Here is a 25,368-nt window from a genome sequence, read left to right as displayed (position 1 = left end):
AGTTCACGCTCGGTGAATGAAACGCTGTGCGTTTCCATGCACATGCTCGTATGAAGTATCGTTTAAGATGCTCAGGTCCAAACATCACCACCGCTCACCTTCACTAGGCTCCCGTTACTGCATGCATTCTGTCCTCAGGGTCCAAAGGCAGCGTGAGGATTCGAGTGTGGAAACAGTTGCTGGTCACCCTCTGGGTTCTGGTGGAGTCCAGGCCTGGACTGGTACCACAGGGGGAAGTCATGCTGCTGGGTCTGGTTCTGAGAGGGCAGATGTTTAACCACAGAGTTGGACCAGTCCTGGTGTTCACCAAGTTCAGTAATTTGTGGTGTTGTGATGCACTGAAGTTTATGAAACACGGGAAAATGAAAGTTCTTTAACATGTTTCGCTCCCAGACAGAAAAGGTGTTAATTAGTGTTCACAGTGGTCGAACAAGCTCTTTATGTCCCGTTGAAACCTGCTGAGACCCTGAATTAATCAGAGTTTAAACGCAAGCAGTGTGTGTGTGTGTGTGTGTGTGTGTGTGTTTGTGTGTGTGTGTGTGTGTGTGTGTGTGTGTGTGTGTGTGTGTGTGTGTGTGTGTGTGTGTGTGTGTGTGTGTGTGTGTGTGTCGGCATCAGTCCACCCACAGATGGTCGGACTCTCGCTCGTCTGTCACACTCTGATTGGCTGCTGCTGTTGGAAGCTTCTGAAACGAACCTGACAGACATTTGACAGGGAAAAATGCTCACACTATAGAGAACATATATATATATATATATATATATATATATACACATACACACAAATATAGTGCATGTGTGTATGTGTATATATACTTGGTTGTTCACTGCAAACACCTGAAAACATGAACTGTTCATATACGTATGTCTCCTCTGTGCTGATTTGTACTTTAATCTACTTAATCGTTTGTTGCTCTGGACTCCAATTTGTTGAAACCTTTTCACTGTCTGTTGCTCCACATCCTTTTCCCGGAGCCGTCTGTCATTGGACCGGAGCCGTGGACCGGTCCAGCACAGGGCACATGGACACAGACGGTCACACCTACGGCTGCTTAGTCACTGTTCAGCCAGAAGTGAAGTAATAATTAGTCGTTTTTTTCTCTAAATGACTGTAAACACTGTAGAAACATTTCCAGTTACTTTAAAGTGACTCTTTATCTTATTATTCTATTAATTTTAAGATTTGAACAAAAACACAATGCAAGTCTGTAATATTGACAAAATAATCTTCTTATTGGTTTGTTTTTTAATAAGGGAAATGTTGAAGAGTATATGTTGTGACGTACATTTAGGCACGTGCACTTTCATGTCTGACCACTGGGAGGCGCTGAGCACCAAAGACGACGAGAGATGAGCTACACAGGCGAATAACAGCAACAAAAACCACATATGACGGCAAGACAATAATAAAATAAAATGTTTTTCACCGTTAGATATTCAGTTATACAGATGACGTGTCAATTATATCATTATCTTTCAGTCAAATAAGATTCAAATGGATCACGACAAAATAGGTTTTACGGAGAATTTGCTCAGCAGCATGAACAAAAGCAGAAACTAACAAATGTTCTTTAATAAAATCCGTCATTGAGTTGATTGGAAATGACTTGTTTTTAGTTTCATCACTCATTCATTCAGTTACTGTGTAACTGCTGCTGTCACTTCACTGTAGGTTGTGTGTGTATTTGAAGGTAAATACTAGCAAAGTTCTTTCCTCCAGCAGAAACATCAAAGGTGTGAAGCCATTTATGTTAAAGATCAGTAAATAACGAGGCAGCTTCCTGTGCGCCATCAAATTTTTACACTGCTGTTACTTAATTTCACAAATTCCTGGAGGTGAGTATAAGAAAGAAAAGACGTCTTCACCTCGTGTTTGAGATCAGAGATGATCTGCGTCAGGTGATGACGGATCACTCAAACCGCTCCACGTTGAAACTCGCCGATCCACCTGATGCTACGCAGTACCTGGTTCTGGTTCTGGTTCTGGTCTGTTCCTTTCTGAGGTCACAGTGGAGCTGGAGTCAGAACCAGGGATGGTTTATATCAAGTCAACATTCATCCCTGAGCATGAAGAGGAACCTGGGCACATCTGCAGTGTGACATCACATCTGGCTCCAGCATCTGATGCTGATGCAGCGTTTGCTGATATGAACCCATTCTAAAACCCATCCATGTGCAGCGCTTTCACAGCCCATCAGCTCACTGATTAACCTGCTGTAGCATTTATTTGCAGCGCTGTTGTTGAAGTGCATGGGATGAGTCGTGTTCCGAGCAGACACCGTCCTTCAGTGACTCCAAACCGGGCCCGACCCGGCCCGGTGCTGAGCTGAGCTGAGCTGTGGCATTTTTGGCATAGCTGTGCTGCAGGTGGAAACATGCTGCTGGGAAATGCAGTTTAACTAATGGTGCAGCTCCTGCAGCAATTTGTCCCCTGGAACAGCACATAAATTACCGTTTAGGAGATGAGCGTCGGCCGCCGGCGCTTCTGACGCGCTGAGTGACAGACGAGCTCAGCAACAGGTTCTCACTGTGGGCTGCACAGCCACAGGCCTCCAGGGCCTTCCAGGGAGTCCCCGCTTCAATCTCACCTTTGATTTACAAGATTCTCCCCAATTACAGACTGAAAAGAGCCTTTAGATGTCACTCACACATCTGTCAGTAATTTAAGAGTGTGATGACGGACAGCAGAGAATGAAGGCAGAAACCTGTTTATGTCACTGGGTTTGACTGAGAACCTGCAGCAGAGGGACCGAAGTGGAAGCAACTGCATCTCCGTTAGTTGAAGCACAGAAGGAATTATTTTATGATAATATTTTTATACAGCTCAGTGAATGAAACCACTGTGTTTGATGGTAGCACTGGCTAAGATCCTCAGTGAAGTAGTTCCTCCTTCATTTCCTTACAGTGAGTAATGACGAACCAGACTGTGGTGTCACATGGCGACAGAATGAATGGGTTGGTTTCACGTGTTCATGTGTTCTCGTTTATGTGCTGGAGATGAAAGAAACTGACAGTTTCCTTCAAAGAATTACAACACAAATGTGGTTCTGTCACAGTGGAGCTCGTCGAACCACATTTGTCTCAATGTTACAGGACGAGCAGTAAATACATGAGAACACATCGGACCCTTTAAAACGATCAGACATAGTCACACCGCGCGACGTGTGCTGTCATGGTCCAGCTTGTGTCTGGAGGTTTGACTCTGTGACCTTTGACCTAACGGTGACAGTTGGCACCAGCCAAGACACTCACATCTGCCCACGCTAGCCGTTAGCGTTAGCATGGTAGCCGTGGACGTTATCAAATCTGAACCAGATTTGACAAACTCAGATCAAACTCAACTTGTTGAACTTATATATTTGGGTCAGTTTGTGTTTGCTCTATATGTCCAGTATGTACAGTTCTGCCCAGACCGACAGGCTTCATCTCCACAGGCTGTTAAAGCCAGAGAAGACTCGATTACAAAGTGACACCTCACATATCCATGTGAAGCAGGCCGCTCGGCGGGGAGCTCACGAGGACGCGGACGGACGATGTGTCTCAGCACAACCTCTGCCGTCACCATGCGCTGCGTGTAAATGACCTGCACCGCCCGGCGCCACAAATCTGCCTCCAATATGTCAGCGACAAGTCCACAGATGTCTGAACGTCCACGCGGCCGGGTGAGAAGCAGGGAAATGATCCACGGTTGGTGCCCTGCAGTCGGATTCTGGCTTTGCCCTGTTTCAAACTCTGGACCTAGTTTGGTTCCGGAACCCACGATGTGAAGCAGAATGAGGTGGAAGCAGCATGTGATGGTCTCTCCGTAGAAACACATCAGAAGCCACACGTCCTGTTTCACCCAGGGCTTCAGTGTGAGACAACCTGTTCTCTCCTGTGCTCCTCTCACGTTGGACCCACAGGTTCACCTCCAGGACCAAACACGTCTGAACGGGGACACAAAGCAAACGCGGCGTCAACACAAACAAACAGCAGCGAACAGGGAGGCGTTTAGCAGCTAATTGTCTTCACTGGGGAGCAGTTCTGTCCTCAGCCAGAGCCTGCAGAGGCCTCAGGCCCGGGGGCTGGGATGAGCGCTGCTACAGGAAGGGCCCGGGGGCAACGAGCAGCATTCATCCCCACCTGGAGATAAAGGCAGCGTCTGTCACCAGCACACTCACCTGAGCAGCCCCCTCCTCACACCTGTCAGCACCGGAGCCCGGGGGTGAACAGCCAGCGGGCCGGAGGACCGCTGACAATCCCATCGCTTCTATTTCAGCACCCCTGGAGAGACGCGGTTCTGACCCGGTGTCCATCCCGGGCTCTGTGCTGCTCTGCTCCTCCTCCTCGTTAAACCTCCGCTCCATAAATCAAGGCGTTCCTTTCTGTCACCTCTGCTTCCTGCCTGCAGCTGTCGGCCCGCTCTGCCCACCAGCACCGGACCTCCTTCGTAGGAGCTACTGTACGGACCCGGATGCCACAGGTGTCTCCTAAATGGTCTGGATCAGATAAGAACCAGCCTCCCACAGCTTCGCTATGTAACGTTAGCTTCAGCTTGTGACTTCTGTGGAAAACAAACAACCGTCCATCGAGTTTGTCCACAGGAGTAACGACCACACTTGTGTGAACCAGTGAGCTTCCTCAGATATTCCGCTCGTCCTCGGCCGTGAAGCGTGAAGTGTTTGTTTCATTTTGGAAAATGAACACGGTGTGTTGTCACAGATGTGGAACGCGAAGGAGAACGGGCTGCAGGTCTTCATACCTGTCAGAGGTAATAACAGGTATTTTAACAGCTCGATGAGTCAGGAGGAAACGAGAAAGCTTTGGCATTTGGACCAGTAAACGGGTCGTGACAAGTGTCCATAAATTACTCTTTAAAGTGTCCATTAAAGCCCGTCTGGCACAAATAGTTACTGATGCCATCCATCAACATACCGCAGCGACAGTGACGGCTGGCGCCTCGTGAGTCGGCGTGTTGTGAAGCGCGAGATGGACCGAGGCTCCAGCGGCAGGTTCCTCAGGTGAGCTGCGTCCCCCTGATTGGTCCATCTGAGCCAATCACTCTGCTCAGCAGCTCCATCTGCCCGTCCTGTATCAAACCTTCATCTGACACACATTAGCATCTGTTAGCATCCGCTAGCGTGCCTGTGTCAGGTTTCATGGGAAACCTCAGGCCTCCACCAGAAACCCTGTTTTCTGTTCACATGACAGATATCAGCTGATTGCATGTAAATGAAGCTTTGTGGCTGTCGTTGAGTGGGTCACTGTAAAACAATCCACGCTTGCAAAGGAATAAAAGAGCCCTAACCGTGAGGCAGCAGGTTCTCTGTGAGGGAAGCTACCTGTCAAATGTCAATCATGTCTGGCTGTGGTATGTAAACACCGACAACACACACCTCGTTTGTTCTGGGCTCGAGCCAACGTCTGTGTGTGAAACTGGGTGTGACTCTTCTCTATAGACCTGTCCGTCACACGCTCAAGAATTTTAATTGCATGCTGGGCTAACCTCAGGTTTCATCTGCTGAAAAAACGTACCGCTGCATGTAATTGTTCTCTGGAAAAGACTCTTGAATGTGCAGCTGGTCTAAAAATAAATGTCATGCTCATAAAAGTGCAGTTGTGTAAGTGAGACAAATAGATCAGATGAAGCTCAACAATTCAACAATGTTTCACAAAAAGTGCCACAAACATCAACACTTCACACTAATCTGTCAGGTGTGAGCAGGAGGGGGGGCTCTGGGGGCCCTGACCCCCCCCCCCTGCCTTTGGAGCTACTACTTTTTTCAGTTTTTGTCCCATCTTAACCTTTGGAATATTCCAACACACTTAACATAATTATTAGTTTGTTATGGTGTCGCCTCAGACGGTTGCTTGGCTGCTTTGAATTCCCTGAATGAAAAACAAACTAAATGAATAAAGATGACAGGAAGTGACAACATCATCCAGACAAGTGGACATGTTTTACTAATGACAAGAAACAATGTTTATTTGTAAAGTTGGTGTTTGCAGCCTGAAGGCAGTTGAACTTGTCAAACTCTCAGCGGTGTGGGTTCGTCACTGGAACCTGGAGGATCAGTCAACACACACACAACAGGCTGAGCGCTTCAGGAAGTGTTTAGTCGAGTTTGGAGGATTAACAGCTCAGAAGTGTGGAAGGAAACCCACTGGTTACCACATCACAGCCACTTTATTAGGAAGAGCTGCTCTGGTTCTGAGCTCACGTTAACCTTGTCCAGGAGGACTCCCAGCAGAACCGGACTGGACCTGCACACGTCTGTGTGCCTCAGCTCAATCTGACAATGTGCATCACAGATGGTCGAGTGTGTAGCGGCCTGGGGCTGAGCCGCTGGAGGTGAGACGAGCTAATCCTGCATTAACTGATCTGGCACTTTACAAAATACTCCACAATTACACCGATAATTACGACACTCCTCCGCCGAGCCACAGGTCACAATTAGCCACACACTCGCTGGCTCTGAGCAGCTGTGAGCTGTGACCCGGCACCCGCGGCCCCCCTCGCTCGTACAGGAGCAGCATCCTGAGGACCCAACGACCAACTGTCAGACACGGGAACGGAAAGGAAATGCTTTAAAATAAGGTCGAAACCAAATCAAAGTAACGTGTGGACACTGGAATCAGCGCCGGTCTCCATCTGTACCTGCAGCTTGGCTTCCATCATTAAGAAACCGCAGCGTGTCACCAGGGACCCACACACAGCTGCTCACAAAAACAATGTCAAGTAGTAATTAGGTCACGTGACGCCAACTGACAAGCAGCCAATGGGGTCAGTGTGAAGTCAAAGACCAGCCAACGACGTCCTGGTTCTGAGAGACGTAACTGGACCCAGATCTGCAGAACCGCCGGCAGTCACGAGTGACGAGTGGCGACGGCTGAGGAAGCAGCGGCAGTCATGTATCTACCATGTACATGTACTGTATGTATCTACTCTGTGTATGTACTATGTACATGTACTGTATGTATCTACTGTGTATGTCTACTCTGTGTATCTACTATGTACATGTACTGTATGTATCTACTCTGTGTATCTACTATGTACATGTACTGTATGTATCTACTGTGTATGTCTACTCTGTGTATCTACTATGTACATCTACTGTATGTATCTACTCTGTGTATCTCCAATGTTCATCTATTCAAATCAATTCAATTTTATTTATATAGCGCCAAATCCTAACAAAGTTATTTCAAGGCACTTTACAAAGTAAGGTTTAAAACCTCACACAACTAAACATCTACTGTATATATCTACTCAATGTATCTACTGTGTGCATCTACTCTGTGAATCTACTATGTACATCTACTGTATGTATCTATTCTGTGTATCTGCTATGTACATGTACTGTATGTATCTACTCTGTGTATCTACTATTTACATGTACTGTAAGTATGTACTCTGTGTATCTACTATGTACATCTACTGTATGTATTTACTCTGTGTATGTACTCTGTGTATCTACTATGTACATCTACTGTATGTATCTACTGTATGTATCTACTCTGTGTATCTACTATGTACATCTACTGTATGTATCTACTGTGTATGTCTACTCTGTGTATCTACTATGTACATCAATTCAATTCAATTCAATTTTATTTATATAGCACCAAATCCTAACAAAGTTATTTCAAGGCACTTTACAAAGTAAGGTTTAAAACCTCACACAACTAAACATCTACTGTATATATCTACTCAATGTATCTACTGTGTGCATCTACTCTGTGAATCTACTATGTACATCTACTGTATGTATCTATTCTGTGTATCTGCTATGTACATGTACTGTATGTATCTACTCTGTGTATCTACTATTTACATGTACTGTAAGTATGTACTCTGTGTATCTACTATGTACATCTACTGTATGTATTTACTCTGTGTATGTACTCTGTGTATCTACTATGTACATCTACTGTATGTATCTACTGTATGTATCTACTCTGTGTATCTACTATGTACATCTACTGTATGTATCTACTGTGTATGTCTACTCTGTGTATCTACTATGTACATCTATTCAATTCAATTCAATTTTATTTATATAGCACCAAATCCTAACAAAGTTATTTCAAGGCACTTTAAAAAGTAAGGTTTAAAACCTCACACAACTAAACATCTACTGTATATATCTACTCAATGTATCTACTGTGTGCATCTACTCTGTGTATCTACTATGTACATCTACTATATGTATCTATTCTGTGTATCTGCTATGTACATGTACTGTATGTATCTACTCTGTGTATCTACTATTTACATGTACTGTAAGTATGTACTCTGTGTATCTACTATGTACATCTACTGTATGTATTTACTCTGTGTATGTACTCTGTGTATCTACTATGTACATCTACTGTATGTATCTACTCTGTGTATCTACTATGTACATCTACTGTATGTATCTACTCTGTGTATGTACTCTGTGTATCTACTATGTACATCTACTATATGTATCTACTCTGTGTATCTACTATGTACATCTACTGTATGTATCTACTCTGTGTATCTACTATGTACATCTACTGTATGTATCTACTCTGTGTATGTACTCTGTGTATCTACTATGTACATCTACTGTATGTATCTACTCTGTGTATCTACTATGTACATCTACTGTATGTATCCACTCTGTGTATCTACTATGTACATCTACTGTATGTATCTACTCTGTGTATGTACTGTGTGCGTCTACTCTGTATATCTCCTGTGTGCGCCTACCATGTGTATCTACTTATGCATCTATGTATTATGTATATGTCTAGATCTAGATCTATGTCTATGTATTATGTATCTACTATGTACGTTTTTTGCATCGCTGAGGTTCCTTCGTTTGGTCCCTTCGGACTAAAGCTGGACCCACATTGAACCGCTTTTACTGTCATTTATTTATTTCCTCCAACCTGCGCTGCTTTACAAGCTGCTGTGAGTTGAGTGTGAGTGTGTTTGATAAGTGTGAACAACAAAGTGCTTTGGTGAAGTTTAACAACTGTCATGTGCATTTGGAGCTTTAGGAAACGTACGACCAACGCTTGACAGGACTGGAAATAAAGCGCAGATATAATCTGACATTTATCTGTGACTCTCCAACAAATGTGTGTGAGTGCATGTCGGTTGTGACACAGCATGTGAATATAATAAACAAGTCCTCGCAGACACGTGCAACAAAACAAGTTGTTGATTGTTATTGGGCCTGAACGCGGCGGGTGCGACAGAGTGTGTTGGTCTCCGTGCCGGAGCTCGGAGACGCTGTGGTTGTGAGTTGGGTTTCGTTTGTGAGTCATTTGCAGTTTACTCGCTCCGTGAGAACTGGAGGCGTGGGCTCCACTTCCACTCGGGCCGAACATGTTGCCGTGACATATTTCGGTGCGCAGTGGTGCCAAGCTCACGCCGGCAGACACAGCGGCCATTGTTCTCCACTTGTAGTGTTTTCACAGCGGCGTCGTTGCCACTCGATGAAGTTATTTGCAGGACAGCGGCTCTTCTCGTTTCTACCGTTCAGCGGCGTCTGTGTGATGCGACATATGCTGCCTGAAAAGGAGGAGGTCAAAGGTCACAACGCATAACAGTCAGGTGTTGAAACACTGCAACAGGGTTAAACTCCTGCTGCACGTGGACGCTGGTTCCTCTCCCTCGTCGCGTTGGCCTGAATGTGGCTCAGCCTCCGTCCCGTCGAGTCCTGCCTCTGCACAAACACACACTCGCTGCTGTTTGGAACGCACCCAGTGCTGCTGCCACAGCTACGCTTGCTTCCTGTGTGAGGTGTCCGCCTGCTGGTACCAGCCACTGCTGGATGGAGTCTGTGAATCTCTGAATCCAGTTTTTGATCGCATTTAACATATTTTCAACCTGTCGCTCTGAGTGAGTGAAACTCTAAAAATACAGATTTAACTGTGTCTGGGCTCTTTGGTGCAGGAGCCAAAGCCGGACGTGGAATTGGCCGTCACGTTTGATGCTAATGAGTCTCCATATCACCTAATTGTCCGGCAAACTGTTCCTTTAATATCCGCCAGTGTGTGTGTGTGTGTGTGTGTGTGTGTGTGTGTGTGTGTGAGCTTCCTTAATTTATGCAGGAGAATACAAGACGCCTTCTGCCGAAGTGCTTCTCCCTCCACAATAACACACATCCTCCCTCCTCCTCCTTCATTCACTTCAACCTTCTGTTCTCCTCCTCCTCATTTCCTCTCGCTTTTCTTTCTCCCCTCTCTCACTTGCTCCCATCTCTCCCAGACAACTGTGACTGTTTTAATTCTGACCGATGATTAGCCTGAATCAATTAAGTACTGCACGCTGTGTCCAACAGCAGAGCGGCATGGGGTATTTAGACTACTTAAGCTCCCATTCATCAAGCCCCGGCCTCCTAATCACCCTTTAATTACAGCCTTCGACTACGGGAGCTCGCGTGGGACGTGGCTGCTTCCTCTGCAGAGCTCTGGCCACGACGCGGGACCGAATCATCCTAATATTTCTGACAATCTCCCCGAGTCCATGCGTCCCTACTGTACGAAGACCGTCGGCAGGACGTGTTGAGCAGCAGTCGGACAACAAAGCACCGTGACGTAGCATCAAGCGTTTAAAGTTCAACATTCCGCCGTGCGTTAAGAACCCGAGGAAGGAAGTGAATCGTTTTCCCTGCAGCTATCAGCGTTACTAATCCTTTTTGTGCCTCTCTTGTTCTGCCGTCTCAAAGCGACGGCAGGGATAACATCACTTCATTGACAAGCGTCCGTGCTGCTTTGTCACTTAGACCTTGTAGTGGACTAATCTCCTGCAGGACTGCTCCAGCTTTTCACTGGCGTGGAGGGAGAGAAAGGCCGAGCGCTTTAATGCCGTCTAATGACGTTATGGGGGGAATAGCCCCATGCCGCTGGGAACCTGATAATCCCACTTTGTTCCTTTTAGATTTCTTCACACACCCTCCTCGTCCCCCTCCCAGGTTCTGATCCTCTTGGTGTTGTGCCGACACAAAGGGGCCCCGCTGTCGGGCCCCGTCCACCTCTTATTCTCTAAACACCTCTCCCATTTGTCGGCCGCAGCAGGAGGCGCGCACCGTATTATTTTCTCCTCAATTAGCAGAAAAGCTTGTGTTGATCACTTCCTCTGCAAAGGTGAGCGAAGATTCCTGGAGGCTGCGTCACTCAGGTCAGTGGGGGGGTGATCGGGGGCGGGACCTGAGCCTCGCCTCCAAATCCACCAACCAGCATCTGACGGTGTTTCACGTCTCTCAGCTGTGGCTGAAGGAGGCTTTGAGGCAGAGACCAGGACCGGGATCAGCAGCTGAATCAGATGATCACAAAGACAAACCCACAGGTCACGACCTCAACCTGTCAACCACCCTCTCAGCTTCGTCTGGACCAGAACCTTGGAGAGGTGTAGACGTGGTACAAAGTGCAGGATAGGAAGCTGAACTCAGAGCCCACTTTGTCCAGAACAGTACAGAACGTAGCTTCTGGGTCAGAACCGGTGCTGCTTCATTTCATTAGGCCTTTGCGGCCTTGGACCATGTAGCAGTTCTCCTCAGGCTTCAGTGCGTTGGGTCTTGGCTCAGAGGCCGTTTGTTGGACGAGCAGTTCTTCTTCTCTTCAGAGACTCTTTTTGTCCTGTGTCACCGTCTCTGCACCCTTTAACCGGCTGCACCCTCGGGTGCCAAGAAAAGCTCAGAGAGCAGGAAGACAGATGGTCGCTCCGTTTAAAACGGGTCCTCAGCGGCCCAAGATGCCGCCGTTGGGCTTCCTGGGTTCTGCTGGAGCTGCAGGAAGCAGATGCATGGGCATATGCTTCTCCCTCAAATGATCCTGTGTCTGGTGGCGATGGAGGAGACACGAAGCAGGACACCGACTGAGGCCTGATGGTTCTGGTCCAACAGATCTCTGCACTGATCTGTGTGTTTGTTTGGAGGACAGCCGGGCAGAGCAGGACCCAAGCATGGCCCGCTTTGGTTCTGGTCTGTGGATCACTTCCTGCCTCCTTCACACAGCAGTGGCAGTAACTGTCCTGTTGCTTTGCTTTTTACCTGTTTCTCCGTCGTCCAACACCAAAATATTTGTGTTGCTTGAATTGTGTAGGTGTTAAAACATCTCTGTTGTGTGTGTTAGCATGAAACCCGTCTGGAAGAGATGCTACTGTGAAAAAACGATTCTTCCACTCGTCCTCTTTGTTTATGCTCGGAAGCTGTTACACACCAACCGAGTGTTTATCTCGTAAGTGAAGATGAGTCCTGGCGTTAGAGCTGTCGATGAGCGCAACCACTTTCATTTAGGACGCCACCGCTGCTGGGCTTAAATAGAAAATGGGTCAGAACCAAGATACGTTGGTGGATTTATCAGGCTCCATGAAGCCACAGTTGCAGCGCAGCCTCAGAAGCTGAGTCCAAATGTAGCCGTTGGATGCGGCTCCGGCGCCGGTGGAGTCTGGGAGGCTCATCACAGCAGGACCTCCTCTGCCTGGTTCTGGGTGTTCTGTAGAACCACTGACCTGTGTTGCCGGGGTCAGACTCAGATTCTCTTCCTTTGGCCTCCTTTTCTAAATGAGTGATGTAAAACCAGCAGGTTCTGTGTTTCTCTCAGTTTCTCTACTGTAAATAGTCGCGCGGTTCTTCCTGTGGAGCTCGTCCGTGTCTCTGCGTTCCTTTAACACCTGCACGGCCTCGGGGCAGATCTGTCGTCAAACACGCACGGCTCAGAGCAGGAAGTGAAGGAGCGTAACACCTCGAGTGCTTTTCCACAGGTCAAAACATCTCAAATGATAAAAGCCTTTTTACCCATCAGCCCCTCCTTCAGGGACACGTTTCTCTGCAGAGTTGATGTTTATGTTATATGTCAACTCATCTCCTAGAAACTCTGTTTACATCCGACTAATTTGATCAGTGAGCTGAGCTGCTTGGGTTACATCCACTCACGTGTAACATTCGGGGCTCGGACACTAGAATCCCAGGGCTCGGCGGTCACCTGGGCCCAACAGGCCCCGATCGGACCCGTTTACGTCTGAACTCAGCCTGGGGTCAGGTGTGACATGAGAGAACGAGAGTGTGGGCTTTATTCCATGCTGCATACACGTTTGTGACTTTAACCTTTCATTGGAGCACACAGCTGCTTTCACTGAAGCAAGGAGCGGAACCGAGGCCGCTCCTGCCACCGGACCCAGCGTGACGGCTCCGCTCGGGTCGGATCAGAGGTCATGTGGAGATGTGAGGTCTGAGACCTGATGGTGAGCTCCGTCCTGCACCACCTCCTCAGCCCCGCCGTCACCTCCTGCTCCTCCTCTTCGTCCTCACCTTGTTTAGCTTTGACACCTCAGCTGTTCAGCAGGCTGCTGAGAGGAAGGTGTGGGGAGAGAGGCAGAGGAGGAGAGCTGATAATGAAGGTAGCATGTTGTTGTCACCACAGATTGTTGCTCAGGGCCTTCCGTGTGTGAGACTTGGACCCCTCCTCCCTCATCATGGACTCCACTCATCCACAGTCACATCCTGCCAACACACACACACACACACACACACACACACACACACACACACACACACACACACACACACAGTTACACAACAGGAGCCAGCGATAGTTCGACTCCGTCAGCGTCAGCTCAGGGGAACGACAATATTCCTGATGATTGATGCGTTTCAGCGTTTCACCCGAGGCCTCGTTCACACACTCATGACACGTTCAGGGGGTTGGCGCCAAACCAACTACCACAGGAGCAGATTACAGGTCAGAGACTGAGCCCTTTGTTTGCGCAGGTCCAGGACATGAGCCATGAGACACGCTGCAGGTGTTTGCATTACGACGCTTGGTCCTTTTAGTGGCTGCTGACGTTTCTGGCTCCTTATTTCCTTTGCATCAGAAACACATTGCAGCACATTTGGTTCTAGGCCTCGTTTTCTGGTAACAATCCTCAGATCCAGCATGAAGCTTTGAGCTGAAGCGTTTCCTGCAGAGCCGCTTGCTGGTGAGTAAACACTGATTCATATGTTCATAAGTGGAGAAAAAAGTTGCTAATGATAGCAAACAGGCGGCGCTTGGCTGCGGATCTGCAGCCGTTTGCCACCAGTGTTTCTCAGCGTTTCTACTATTTGCATCGCTCCATCGCTCCCTGAAAGTGAGAAGTTGATTGGCTGTCAACAACTTCCCTCCATCCTTGCTGCTCTCCTGCTCACTAATTAACACTGTATGTGCCGCCGGGCAAATGCAGAACGGAAGGCGATATTTGATTACATGAACAATAAATTACCATCAACAACAAGCTCAGAAAACACGGGGAAGTAGTGAGAGTCATGATGCTGTGGAGTCCCAGCCCTGCGAGGACAGGTAGCAAAGACCCGGGGAGACAATGAGCCGATCAGCAGCCTTAACGTCAGGGCTCCGAGGTCAGAGGTCAGGGGTCAGGGCTGGGGGTTTTAACATCCAGCTCCCGCACTCGCTCATTTAGTCCAGTGGTTGTTTGTCACACAGGGGAAGTGTTGACTCCTCCTCCATCGCTGTCTCCTCTTCGTCCTTCACCTTCACATTCTTCTCGTTCTGATGTGTATGGAGCTCGTCCTCCTCTCCTCTTCTTCTCCTTCCTCACCTCTCCGTCTATTTTTATCGTTCTTCCTCCACACTCTCACCCTTCATCTCTCTCCAACGCTTCCTTCTCCCTCCGACACATTTGAACTTCTCCTTCCTTCTTTCTTCCTTTCTTCCTGTGGTTTTGTTCCTCTGCTTGTGGTTCTGAATCCGTTTTGCTCTATTTTTGTTTCCTGTTGCTTCCCTGAATGATCTCTGTTCTCGTGGCTCCCTCGTCTTCTCTGTTTTGTTCTCTCTCTCCTTTCTCTGACACATTTGGAAGTCTTCTCTTCTGACACGTTCTGCCTTCCCTCTCTTCTGTCAGGACACACACACACATTGGAGGTGAAGTTGGGAGGCTTGTCTTAGCGTGCCATCTGTCCTCGGCGCTGACGTTGGCTCTAATTACTGCGTCTCCCCTGGCTAATGCTGCCTCATTAGGCCTCCGGAGCATGTGCAGCCGACACAAGCGCCGCAGAGATTTTGCACTAGGAAACGTGAGCCCGAGCCATTATGGGATCAGGAAATCTGTCTGGTGCGAAAGGCAATTCACACCAGCGGCTAAACGCTCACTTTGCTTCGCTCTCTCCCTCTCACTTGAAATCCTCCTCGCTCTCTCTCTCTCCTCTCGTCTGGCTTTAGAGAGTCCCGGGCCAGAACCACAACAAAGGCCGGTTTCTGCTTCTAAAGTGACCAGGGACACACAAAGTTACCCAGAGCTGGTTTTTGAAGCAACTAGAGAAGAGACACAGAGACACAGCAGCTCCTCCGAGATGCTTCAGACAGCTGAGTGTAAGAGGAAACATCCTCCAGGTCCACGCTGCCTTCACCAGAGTCCAGAGTCCAGACAGGAGCCGGGTGTCAGCACTTCTGTGGGGCTTTTTCCTTCATTGTTCTGCAAGTCAAAACGTCAAAGCTGCTAAACATGTTGTCTAATTAGGGATTTGACAGGAGCGTGTGAGACGCCGTTCCTGTGGTTTGGTGTTTTCACCACCAGACTAGCTGTAAATGAAGCTTTGCCCAAATGAAAACAAGTGGTGGAGTTCCTGCGGATCCTGGTCATGAATCATCTGACGAAGTGAGATTAAGATCTAAGGTCTTTGTCTGCTCTGACAACGCTGTGGTCGCTGTGGAAATGGGTGATTACAGCTCCTGAGCGACAGACGTCTGGAGTCAGTGATGGGAAACAGTTTCCTTCAGCGACTTCAACAAAACTTTCTAATCATATTTTCACACGTCAGTGAATGCTGTGGCCGTGTCTATACTAGGGTTGTGAGCCCTGCGTGAAGCTGTGGTTTGGCAACAGAGCTGGAAAAGCATGTGGGTGTGGGATTCAAACCAGCAACTCAATGACACTTGTTGTCTCTGTCATGGTTCTGAAGGAAACAGGTCGCAGCCTCAATGAGAGCCCATCGTCAGTCAGCATCCGGGCTCAGGGGCCTCAGCTCGCATGCGATCTGTCCTCAGAGTCCAAATGTCCAAACGGAAGCCTAAATCCAGACCGACACCCACATGGATGCGTCAGTCTCCACCGGGCCAAACTCCCACTGTCAGGCTTCGACCGCTTCCCACGTCCGACCACATCATCTGGGAGAAGCTGGGCTCTCCTCGCCGTCATCTGTTGGGGTCAGGCCTCAGACACCCACCACGGGAGGAGGGGAGGCACAAATCATCCCTTCAAATGCTGAGGAACAATGGAATCGCATCGGTCCAAGAATTTAAATCACTGGAAAAAAGACACCTACACTCACGATTAATGGCAGGAAATTCAAATGGATCATTGTGCTTTTATTTCAAATATTAAACAAAGACCAGTAACTGGTCGAAAAAGAAAAGAAGTTTTCTTCCCCTGCGACTTCAGTGAAAGTGCTCATTGACTCAGTTGTTGACTGACTGCATCCAGACAGCCTTTCTCGTCAGTGCTTCCATGCAGCTATTTTTAGTGGGTTTCGGCGGCAGATGAGTAAAAGTCTCCGTCAGCGTGTCTCTGCTTCTGCAGCAGGTGGAGGGTGAAACGTCGTGTTTGACGAGAAGCGATTGGACGTTCGTCATTGTGTTTGCAGCCGGCCGTTGGCGAGCGGGATCCGCTCCAGACATCTTGTGTGGAAAATTTCGGACTGGGCACGAGCCGGCCATCTGCAGCTCCAGGCCGTCAGCAGCTCGCAGCCAAACGCAGAAGCGGCGGCTACTGGAGGGTGTTCAGAGGATGCAGAGCGGAACTGTCATGGTTTGAGTGGAAGCTGATGCAGAAGGAGCTCGGCGTCGGATCCACTGATGGGACGCTTTAGTAGCTGCGCTTCATCCAAACGAAAAGCTATTCTGTTTCAACAAGTGGGAGGAATCGTGTCTGTACAGTGAAGGTTTGTTCATCTCATCAAGAGAGACGTCGGCTACAGCAGCGGCGCCAACCTTTTTAGCCCCGCGGACCACTTTAATGTCACATTTTCACAGACCCGTCTTTACGGTGTGGCCGAAATAGACAACAAAATAAAATGGATGGAAAATGCTGGTGTTTTGTAAATACATTAATAAAGGTGAATCCACTGTGTATGCAGCTTTATTATCCAAGGGGCTCAGCATCAAAGGCCTCAGTGCCGCTGCGTGTCACGCAGAGCGGGTTGGTGAATGGGAACAACCTACCGCATCAAGGCCGGACTTCAAGTACCAGTCCTGGTTCTGGCGCTTTGTTTGCTAGCTTGAAGGTTTGCTAGCTTGAAGGCGGCGACGTCTTACCTGTTACCGACCGGAGCAGCCCGTTTACCAGGGTACCTTGTAGGTAAGACACATAACAGGTCTCAGGTCCTGGGCTCTGCCAGTCCTTCACTTTCTCCTGCTCGGAACCACACCTTCCCCGTTCACGGTAGTAAACATAGTTCATATGCATTGTTCTTTTAGTGTTTTTGTCCTTCTGGTTTGTGTTGGTTTATCTTTTGAAGGAGTGCTTTGTGTTGTTGAAGTTCGGATTAAAGAGACTGTTTTTACTGTTATCATGGCTCACTCTGGCTCTGACTCGGTCCAAATGGACCTCCAAGGACTCGAGCTGCCATTTCGTAAGGCGAGTGAGAAGAGGCAAGCGCCTGGACATGCGTCAAGTGTGAGTCTGAGATGGATTTAGCAGAGAAAGTCCAGTTATTTCCAAAATAAAACGTCGTTTAAAGTGACACAATAAATAGACGGAAATCATTTAAGTTAAGTATTCTCGGTACCGGTCCACGACTGGGGGTTGGGAACTAGAGAATCCAAGGCTTCCAACGTGAGTCTGACCCCTTAAGGTTCTACTGTAGCTTTTCATCTATAAAGGGAATGAATCCAAGTCTTCTGTAACAAGTTGTACAATTATTCCCATTAAACTGAACAATGAGTGAAAACTTTTCTCAGCCTGAGTGTGAAGCTGTTGTTGTTTTCTAGCCTTCAGGTAGACTGGTGTGAATCGCAGCATGGCAGTGAGAGTTCTGCACGTTCTGTGTTGTTCTGGAGAAGGTCGGGGAAGGAAGGTGACATCATCGCTACACCTGAGGCGGCGGAGCTCACACCTCCAGCTCGTGGCAGGTGAGAAGGCACAAACATTCATAATGAGGACGACTGCTGGTCTGGGTGTTATAATTGACTGACAAATACAACCAAAGCCAATAAGTGTAACCAGCACTGACCCGCAAGACAGAGGAGGAGAAGGAGAACAGAACGAGCGGTTATGTGAGTTATGTTCACAACAGTTCAGCAACTAGCAGTGGTTCTGATCCAGAAAGTGAAGCAGCTGATTTCTACTTATTTCTACATGTCGTCAAACTGCTCTAGTGAGAACCCAGATCAACACAGAGTGAACATGGACCTCCACACAGAAAGGGCCTGGCGACCCAGGAACCGAACCCAGGACCAGTAACCAGTAACCAGTGCTGCCCTGAAGGAGGATCCAAAGCAGCTTCACCAGAGATGGTTCAGAGGCCTGAGAAGCTCTGACTGTTTTTAGCCTGGTGTGAAAGTAAAGAGGGTTTCCATGGGGGAAAGCTGAACCCGTTTAATGCTATGCAGGTGTGTACCAACAGCATCTCCTAACGAGGAACTGAGGCTAAGGTCTCGAGTCATCACACAGATGCCACACGACAAAGCTGTTTTTACCTTTACCCATAATCCTTAGCGGCTGCAGGGAGGAGGTGCATATCTTAACAGTTCTTCTTAAGGAAATATGGAGAAAAGCTTACCTCATTCACACATTTAGTGTGTGTGTGTGTGTGTGTGTGTGTGTGTGTGTGTGTGTGTGTGTGTGTGTGTGTGTGTGTGTGTGTGTGTGTGTGTGTGTGTGTGTGTGTGTAGGTGGGATAATTGATTTGGACAGTTGCCAGTAGGAAGTAACAACATCTGCTGGGCAGACAAGGACACACCTGAATGCTGTAAATGCTTAGACAGGATTTCTACAAACTGCAACAGTTGGAATTCATCACATCCTAATTAACAAACGAGTATGAAGACAAGTCTGAGTGACAAAAAGCTAAACAAGGGCTGCAATGCATTTAGGGCCAGTCTAACCTGACTGACTTCTGAACCTCATCAGTGCACGTTGGTGGTTGGTTTCATATGTCAGTCACAAACTGACACCAGGACAGAGGCTCAGACATCAGAACCTACGAAACCAGGATCAACTGCTTGTACTGTATGTTGTTTTGTCCTAAGCTTCCAGATGTTCAGCTGCTGCTGGTTCTGAAGAGTCCATTGAGGGGCCAGAACCAAACGACATGTGCACTGAAGGGTTCAACAGACACAGATGTTCTGATGGCATCAGGTGCTGGTGATAATGCTTTGGGTCAAGTTCTGCTGGGAAACCTTTGGTTTTGTGTTGCTGTGGTCTGATCTTACATCCTACAGGACATAAAGGAACCAGACACAGCACAGCTTTAGATTCTAGTGAAGTCCGGGTCAGAGAGAACCAGTGTCAGACACAAGTAAGGATGTCCTAGTTCTGAGCTTTTCTGGACCGAGGTCAGCACTCTGATCATCTGCGGATCCGTCTGGAAGCTCAGAGGTGAGCACAGAACCGGCTCGTGATCCGTCCTCGTTTTTCTGACTCGGTGCTGTTCTGTGTTTCTTCTTTGTGTCTCGCTGTTCCTCTCCTTCCCGCCCGCCCACCCGCTCGGCTCGGCTCTGCTGCCTCAGAATCTGTTTCACTCACTAAATTGGCTCCTCAGACACCCTTCCCCTTCTTCCCCGTCTCTCATTTAAAAAGTGAGAAATTATAATTATCTGAATTATGCTTTTAATGATGCGTTAATTAGAGTCATGGAGTGAGATTAGCCTATGAATTATTACTTGTGAAATCCTTCCAGCTTCATATGAGCTTCTCATAGAGGCAGAGCAGAGGGAGAGGAGAGAAACGTTGCTGTGCTCGGTGATTAGCGCACCAATAAATAACAGAACAGATTGTGGTGCATATGCTTACGATTACAACTTTTAAACCAACGCTTTTAACTCACACCGACTGTCTCGTGCTGGCACCAGCTTCCTGTACCAGCAGCCAGTCAGTTTTGTTTCCTTCCATTTTGTCTGTGATGAGGAAACCGACTGTTGATCTCTCAGCTTCATCTCGTCACACAGAAACAAAGAGTCAGTCACAAGCTGAAAGTGATAATTCCAGGACACAGCCTCACCACTAACTCACCACTAACTAAGCACTAACTCACCGCTAACTAACCATTGAGTCACCACTATCTAAGCATTAACTAACCACAAACTCACCGCTAACTAACCATTAACTCACCACCAACTAAGCATTAACTAACCGCTAACTCACCACTAACTAATCACTAACTCACCACTAACTAATAATTAACTCACCACTAACTAATCACTAACTCACCACTAACTAATAATTAACTCACCACTAACTAAGCATTAACTACCCGTTAACTCATCGCTAACTCACCACAAACTCACCGCTAACTAACCATTAACTCACCACCAACTAAGCATTAACTAACCGCTAACTCACCACTAACTAATCACTAACTCACCACTAACTAATAATTAACTCACCACTAACTAAGCATTAACTACCTGTTAACTCATCGCTAACTCACCATTAACTCACCACTAAGCATTAACTAATCGCTAACTAATCACTAACTCACCACTAACTAACAATTAACTCACCACTAACTAAGCATTAACTAATCACTAACTCACCACTAACTAACAATTAACTCACCACTAACTCACCACTAACTAAGCATTAACTAACCACTAACTCACCACTAACTAACTATTAACTATTAACTAACCACTAACTCACCATTAACTAACCACTAACATGGAACAATGATAGAAGGTTATTGGATAAAAGAGGTAGAAGGAAACAGAGGAGCTCGGTGTATAAATTAAGTCCCCCATCAGTCTATGTCTATTGCAGCTTAACTAAGAGATGGTTCCTGTGACTAACAATCACTGCCAGTGACCTGAATCATCTCTAACTATAAGCTTTATCAAAAAGGAAGGTTTCAAGTTTTAAAGGTGGACAGTGTGTCAGCTTCTCGAACAGGGAGCTGGTTCCAGAGGAGAGGAGCTTGGAGCTAAAAGCTCTGCCTCCCGTTCTACATTTAGACACTCTAGGAACCACAAGTAGCCCAGCGCTCTGAGAACGAAGCGTTCTGCTGGGAGCATAAGGAACAATGAGGTCTTTAAGATAAGAAGGAGCTTTATCATTAAGTGCTTTAGAGCTATATTTCCAAGGTGAAAGTAGTGGATTTGTTTAATGTATGATGTAAAAGAGAGATCCTGGTCAAAGATGACACCATTACCCAACCACTAACAACACCAACTAACTACTAACTAACCATTAACTAACCACTAACTCACTGATAGCTCAACCATGAATCACCACTAACTCACCACAGAACTCAAGCACTGACAGGTCAAAGCAAGTGAGCAAATCCATGACATGGTCGTAGCTCAAAGACGCTGAAGGCCACAGGTCCACACCACCGTAGAGAAGGAACAGGTGATCACTTCACACAGAGGAGCGCTGGTTCCTTCACAACTGTGTCCCAAAACATGATTGACCCCAAAGCTAAAGTTAAAGTAGGTCAATCTAATATATCATCGGATGCATTGTCCAGCGCCACACACCCAGAGTGAATAACCCCTAGAGCACTGGCTGATGCACAGGCTCCATAAACTTTAAATAAATGGGAGGAATAACAGCAGGAAGGAAGAACAGAGATAAGGACCCGGTGGGAGAGCAGCTTGAAAGGCAGAAGGAGACTCTGCTCATTAAACGCCGACGTGACGACTGAATATCTGCTAACGAAGACGAAAAGCTTGTTTCAGCTTCAGTATTGTCACGTTTAAGTGTCTGATAATCTGTGTGTATCCGTTTGTTCTGGCAGAAAACGACGCAGCTCAGAGTCACTGCACAAATTCTCTGTGGTTGGTCCCTGCGCCTCAGAAAACGAACCCAAAGCAGGCTCTGCCTCATTGCACACATGTAAAGCATGGCTGCCATTATTACCCTGGTGGTTCCAGTCAGGTCCCACATTTACATGATGAAGGAGGCGAGCAGGGCTAATGCTGCAGCGCCAAGATCAGAGTTCAGGGGTCAGAGGTCAGGGCATCGTCTCTACCATTCGACACGAGGGTGGGACCGCTGACGTGGCTACAGACCAATGTGTCGGTCGGCTTCCAGTCGGACATCTGAACGTCTGAGCGGTCTGTCTGAGCGCCGGCTCTGCTGCTGCAGCTAAACAGCCCGTGCGCCGGACATTTGAGTAATCCCCACTTGTAATAACAGCAACTGGAGCACTTTGAATCGCAGGCGGCCATCTTCGCTCAGCCACTGTGACGCCAGCCTCGGTGTTTAGGGCCTGGCGACGAGCCGCGGGATCCTCTGTCCAAACCCCGCGAGGGAAATCAGTCTGCTAATTTGCAGGATGTGCCATCCTCCTCCCTGCGTTAGCCATGCATGGCTGCAGCTGAACAAGCGCAGGGGAGGAGGAGGCTCGCTTTCACTGTTTGAAAAGATGCCGCTGGATAACGAGGCCTCCTCTTAACCCGCCTGTAGCTTTTCAAACAAATTAGCTGAGCTCACTAACTAATGTCTTCACTGAGGCTGGGAAACCTGAGGCAGCAGGACACGCAGTGACCAAACAGGAGGCCGCTAAATAGTCATGAGGTTCACAGCAGCCTCTCATTAGCATCGTTAACATATACGTCCATAGACCTCGCGGTTGTACGTGATGTCTGCTTGTTCCTGAGTAGAAACGTTATTCCCTGGTTCGCTGGACGGCAACAGAACAGAGCAGAGCAGAACAGAACACAACAGAGCAGAACACAACAGAACAGAACAGACAGAGCAGAGCAGAGCAGAGCAGAACACAACAGAACAGAACAGACAGAGCAGAGCAGAACCGAACAGAACAGACAGAGCAGAACCGAACAGAACAGAACACAACAGAACAGACAGAGCAGAACCGAACAGAACAGAACAGAACAGAACAGAACAGAACAGAACAGAACAGAACAGACAGAGCAGAGCAGAGCAGAGCAGAGCAGAACAGAACAGAACAGAACAGAACAGAACAGACAGAGCAGAGCAGAGCAGAACACAACAGAACAGAACAGACAGAGCAGAGCAGAGCAGAGCAGAGCAGAGCAGAACCGAACAGAACAGAACAGAACACAACAGAACACAACAGAACACAACAGAACAGACAGAACAGAACCGAACCGAACAGAACAGAACAGAACAGAACAGAACAGAACAGAACAGAGCAGAACAGAACAGACAGAGCAGAGCAGAACACAACAGAACAGATAGAACAGAACAGAACAGAAGAGACAGAGCAGAGCAGAGCAGAACCGAACCGAACAGAACAGAACAGAACAGAACAGAACAGAACAGAACAGACAGAGCAGAGAAGAGCAGAGCTGAACCGAACCGAACCGAACCGAACAGAACAGAACAGAACAGAACAGACAGAGCAGAGCAGAGCAGAGCAGAGCAGAACAGAACAGAACAGAACAGAACAGAACAGAACAGACAGAGCAGAGCAGCACACAACAGAACAGAACAGACAGAGCAGAACAGAACAGAACAGAACAGAACAGAACAGAACAGAACAGAACAGAACCGAACAGAACAGAACACAACAGAACAGAACAGACAGAGCAGAGCAGAGTAGAACAGAACAGACACAGCAGAACCGAACAGAACAGAACAGAACAGAACAGAACAGAACAGAACAGACAGACCAGAGCAGAGCAGAGCAGAGCAGAGCAGAACCGAACAGAACCGAACAGAACAGAGCAGAACCGAACCGAACAGAACAGAACAGAACAGAACAGAACAGAACAGAACAGAACAGAGCAGAACAGAGCAGAGCAGAGCAGAACAGAACAGAACAGAGCAAGGCAGAGGAGAGCAGAACCGAACAGAACAGAGCAGAGCAGAGCAGAACCGAACCGAACCGAACAGAACAGACAGAGCAGAGCAGAGCAGAGCAGAGCAGAACCAAACCGAACAGAACCGAACAGAACAGAACAGAACAGAACAGAGCAGAGCAGAACAGAACAGAACAGAACAGAGCAGAGCAGAACAGAACAGAAAGGAACAGAACAGAGCAGAACCGAACCGAACAGAACAGAACAGAACAGAACAGAACAGAGCAGAACAGAACAGAACAGAGCAGAGCAGAGCAGAACAGAACAGAACCGAACAGAACAGAGCAGAACCGAACAGAACAGAACAGAACAGAACAGAGCAGAACAGAACAGAACAGAGCAGAGCAGAGCAGAACAGAACAGAACAGAGCAAGGCAGAGGAGAGCAGAACCGAACCGAACAGAGCAGAACAGAACAGAGCAGAGTAGAACAGAACAGACAGAGCAGAACAGAACAGAACAGAACAGAACAGAACAGAACAGAACAGTACAGACACACCAGAGCAGAGCAGAGCAGAACCGAACAGAACCGAACAGAACAGAGCAGAACCAAACCGAACAGAACACAACAGAACAGAACAGAACACAACAGAACACAACAGAACAGATAGAACAGAACAGAACAGAAGAGACAGAGCAGAGCAGAACCGAACCGAACAGAACAGAACAGAACAGAACAGAACAGAACACAACAGAACAGAACAGAACAGAACAGAACAGAACAGAACAGAACAGAACAGAACAGACAGAGCAGAGAAGAGCAGAGCTGAACCGAACAGAACAGAACAGAACAGAACAGAACAGAACAGAACAGAACAGACAGAGCAGAGCAGAACAGAACAGAACAGAACAGAACAGAACAGACAGAGCCGAGCAGAACAGAACAGAACAGAACAGAACAGAACAGAACAGAACAGAGCAGAGCAGAGCAGAACACAACAGAACAGAACCGAACAGAACAGAACACAACAGAACAGAGCAGAGCAGAACAGAACAGAACAGAACCGAACCGAACCGAACCGAACCGAACAGACAGAACAGACAGAGCAGAGCAGAGCAGAGCAGAGCAGAACCAAACCGAACCGAACAGAACAGAACAGAACAGAACAGAACAGAACAGAACAGAACTGAACAGAACAGAACACAACAGAACAGAACAGACAGAGCAGAGCAGAGTAGAACAGAACAGACAGAGCAGAACCGAACAGAACAGAACAGAACAGAACAGAACAGAACAGAACAGAACAGTACAGACAGAGCAGAGCAGAGCAGAGCAGAGCAGAACCGAACAGAACCGAACAGAACAGAGCAGAACCGAACCGAACCGAACAGAACAGAACAGAACAGAACAGAACAGAACAGAGCAGAACAGAACAGAGCAGAGCAGAACAGAACAGAACAGAGCAAGGCAGAG

General features: G+C 47.6%; 1 long non-coding RNA gene across 1 annotated transcript; it reads right to left on the bottom strand.

Annotated features, from left to right (window-relative positions):
* Positions 1-920: 920 nt before the first annotated feature.
* Positions 921-5,430, bottom strand: LOC129604790 (uncharacterized). The gene is made up of 4 exons (XR_008695996.1): positions 4,915-5,430; positions 4,161-4,741; positions 1,867-3,926; positions 921-1,059 (listed from the first exon to the last, which is right to left on the bottom strand). It is a non-coding gene; the product is annotated as an uncharacterized LOC129604790 (long non-coding RNA).
* Positions 5,431-25,368: the final 19,938 nt, after the last annotated feature.

The sequence above is a fragment of the Betta splendens genome, chromosome 10 (genome assembly GCF_900634795.4).
Source record: "Betta splendens chromosome 10, fBetSpl5.4, whole genome shotgun sequence".
NCBI classification, from domain to species: Eukaryota; Metazoa; Chordata; class Actinopteri; order Anabantiformes; family Osphronemidae; genus Betta; species Betta splendens.
The sequence above is the reverse complement of the archived record's forward strand: the minus strand, read 5'-3'. Positions and strand labels throughout refer to the sequence as shown.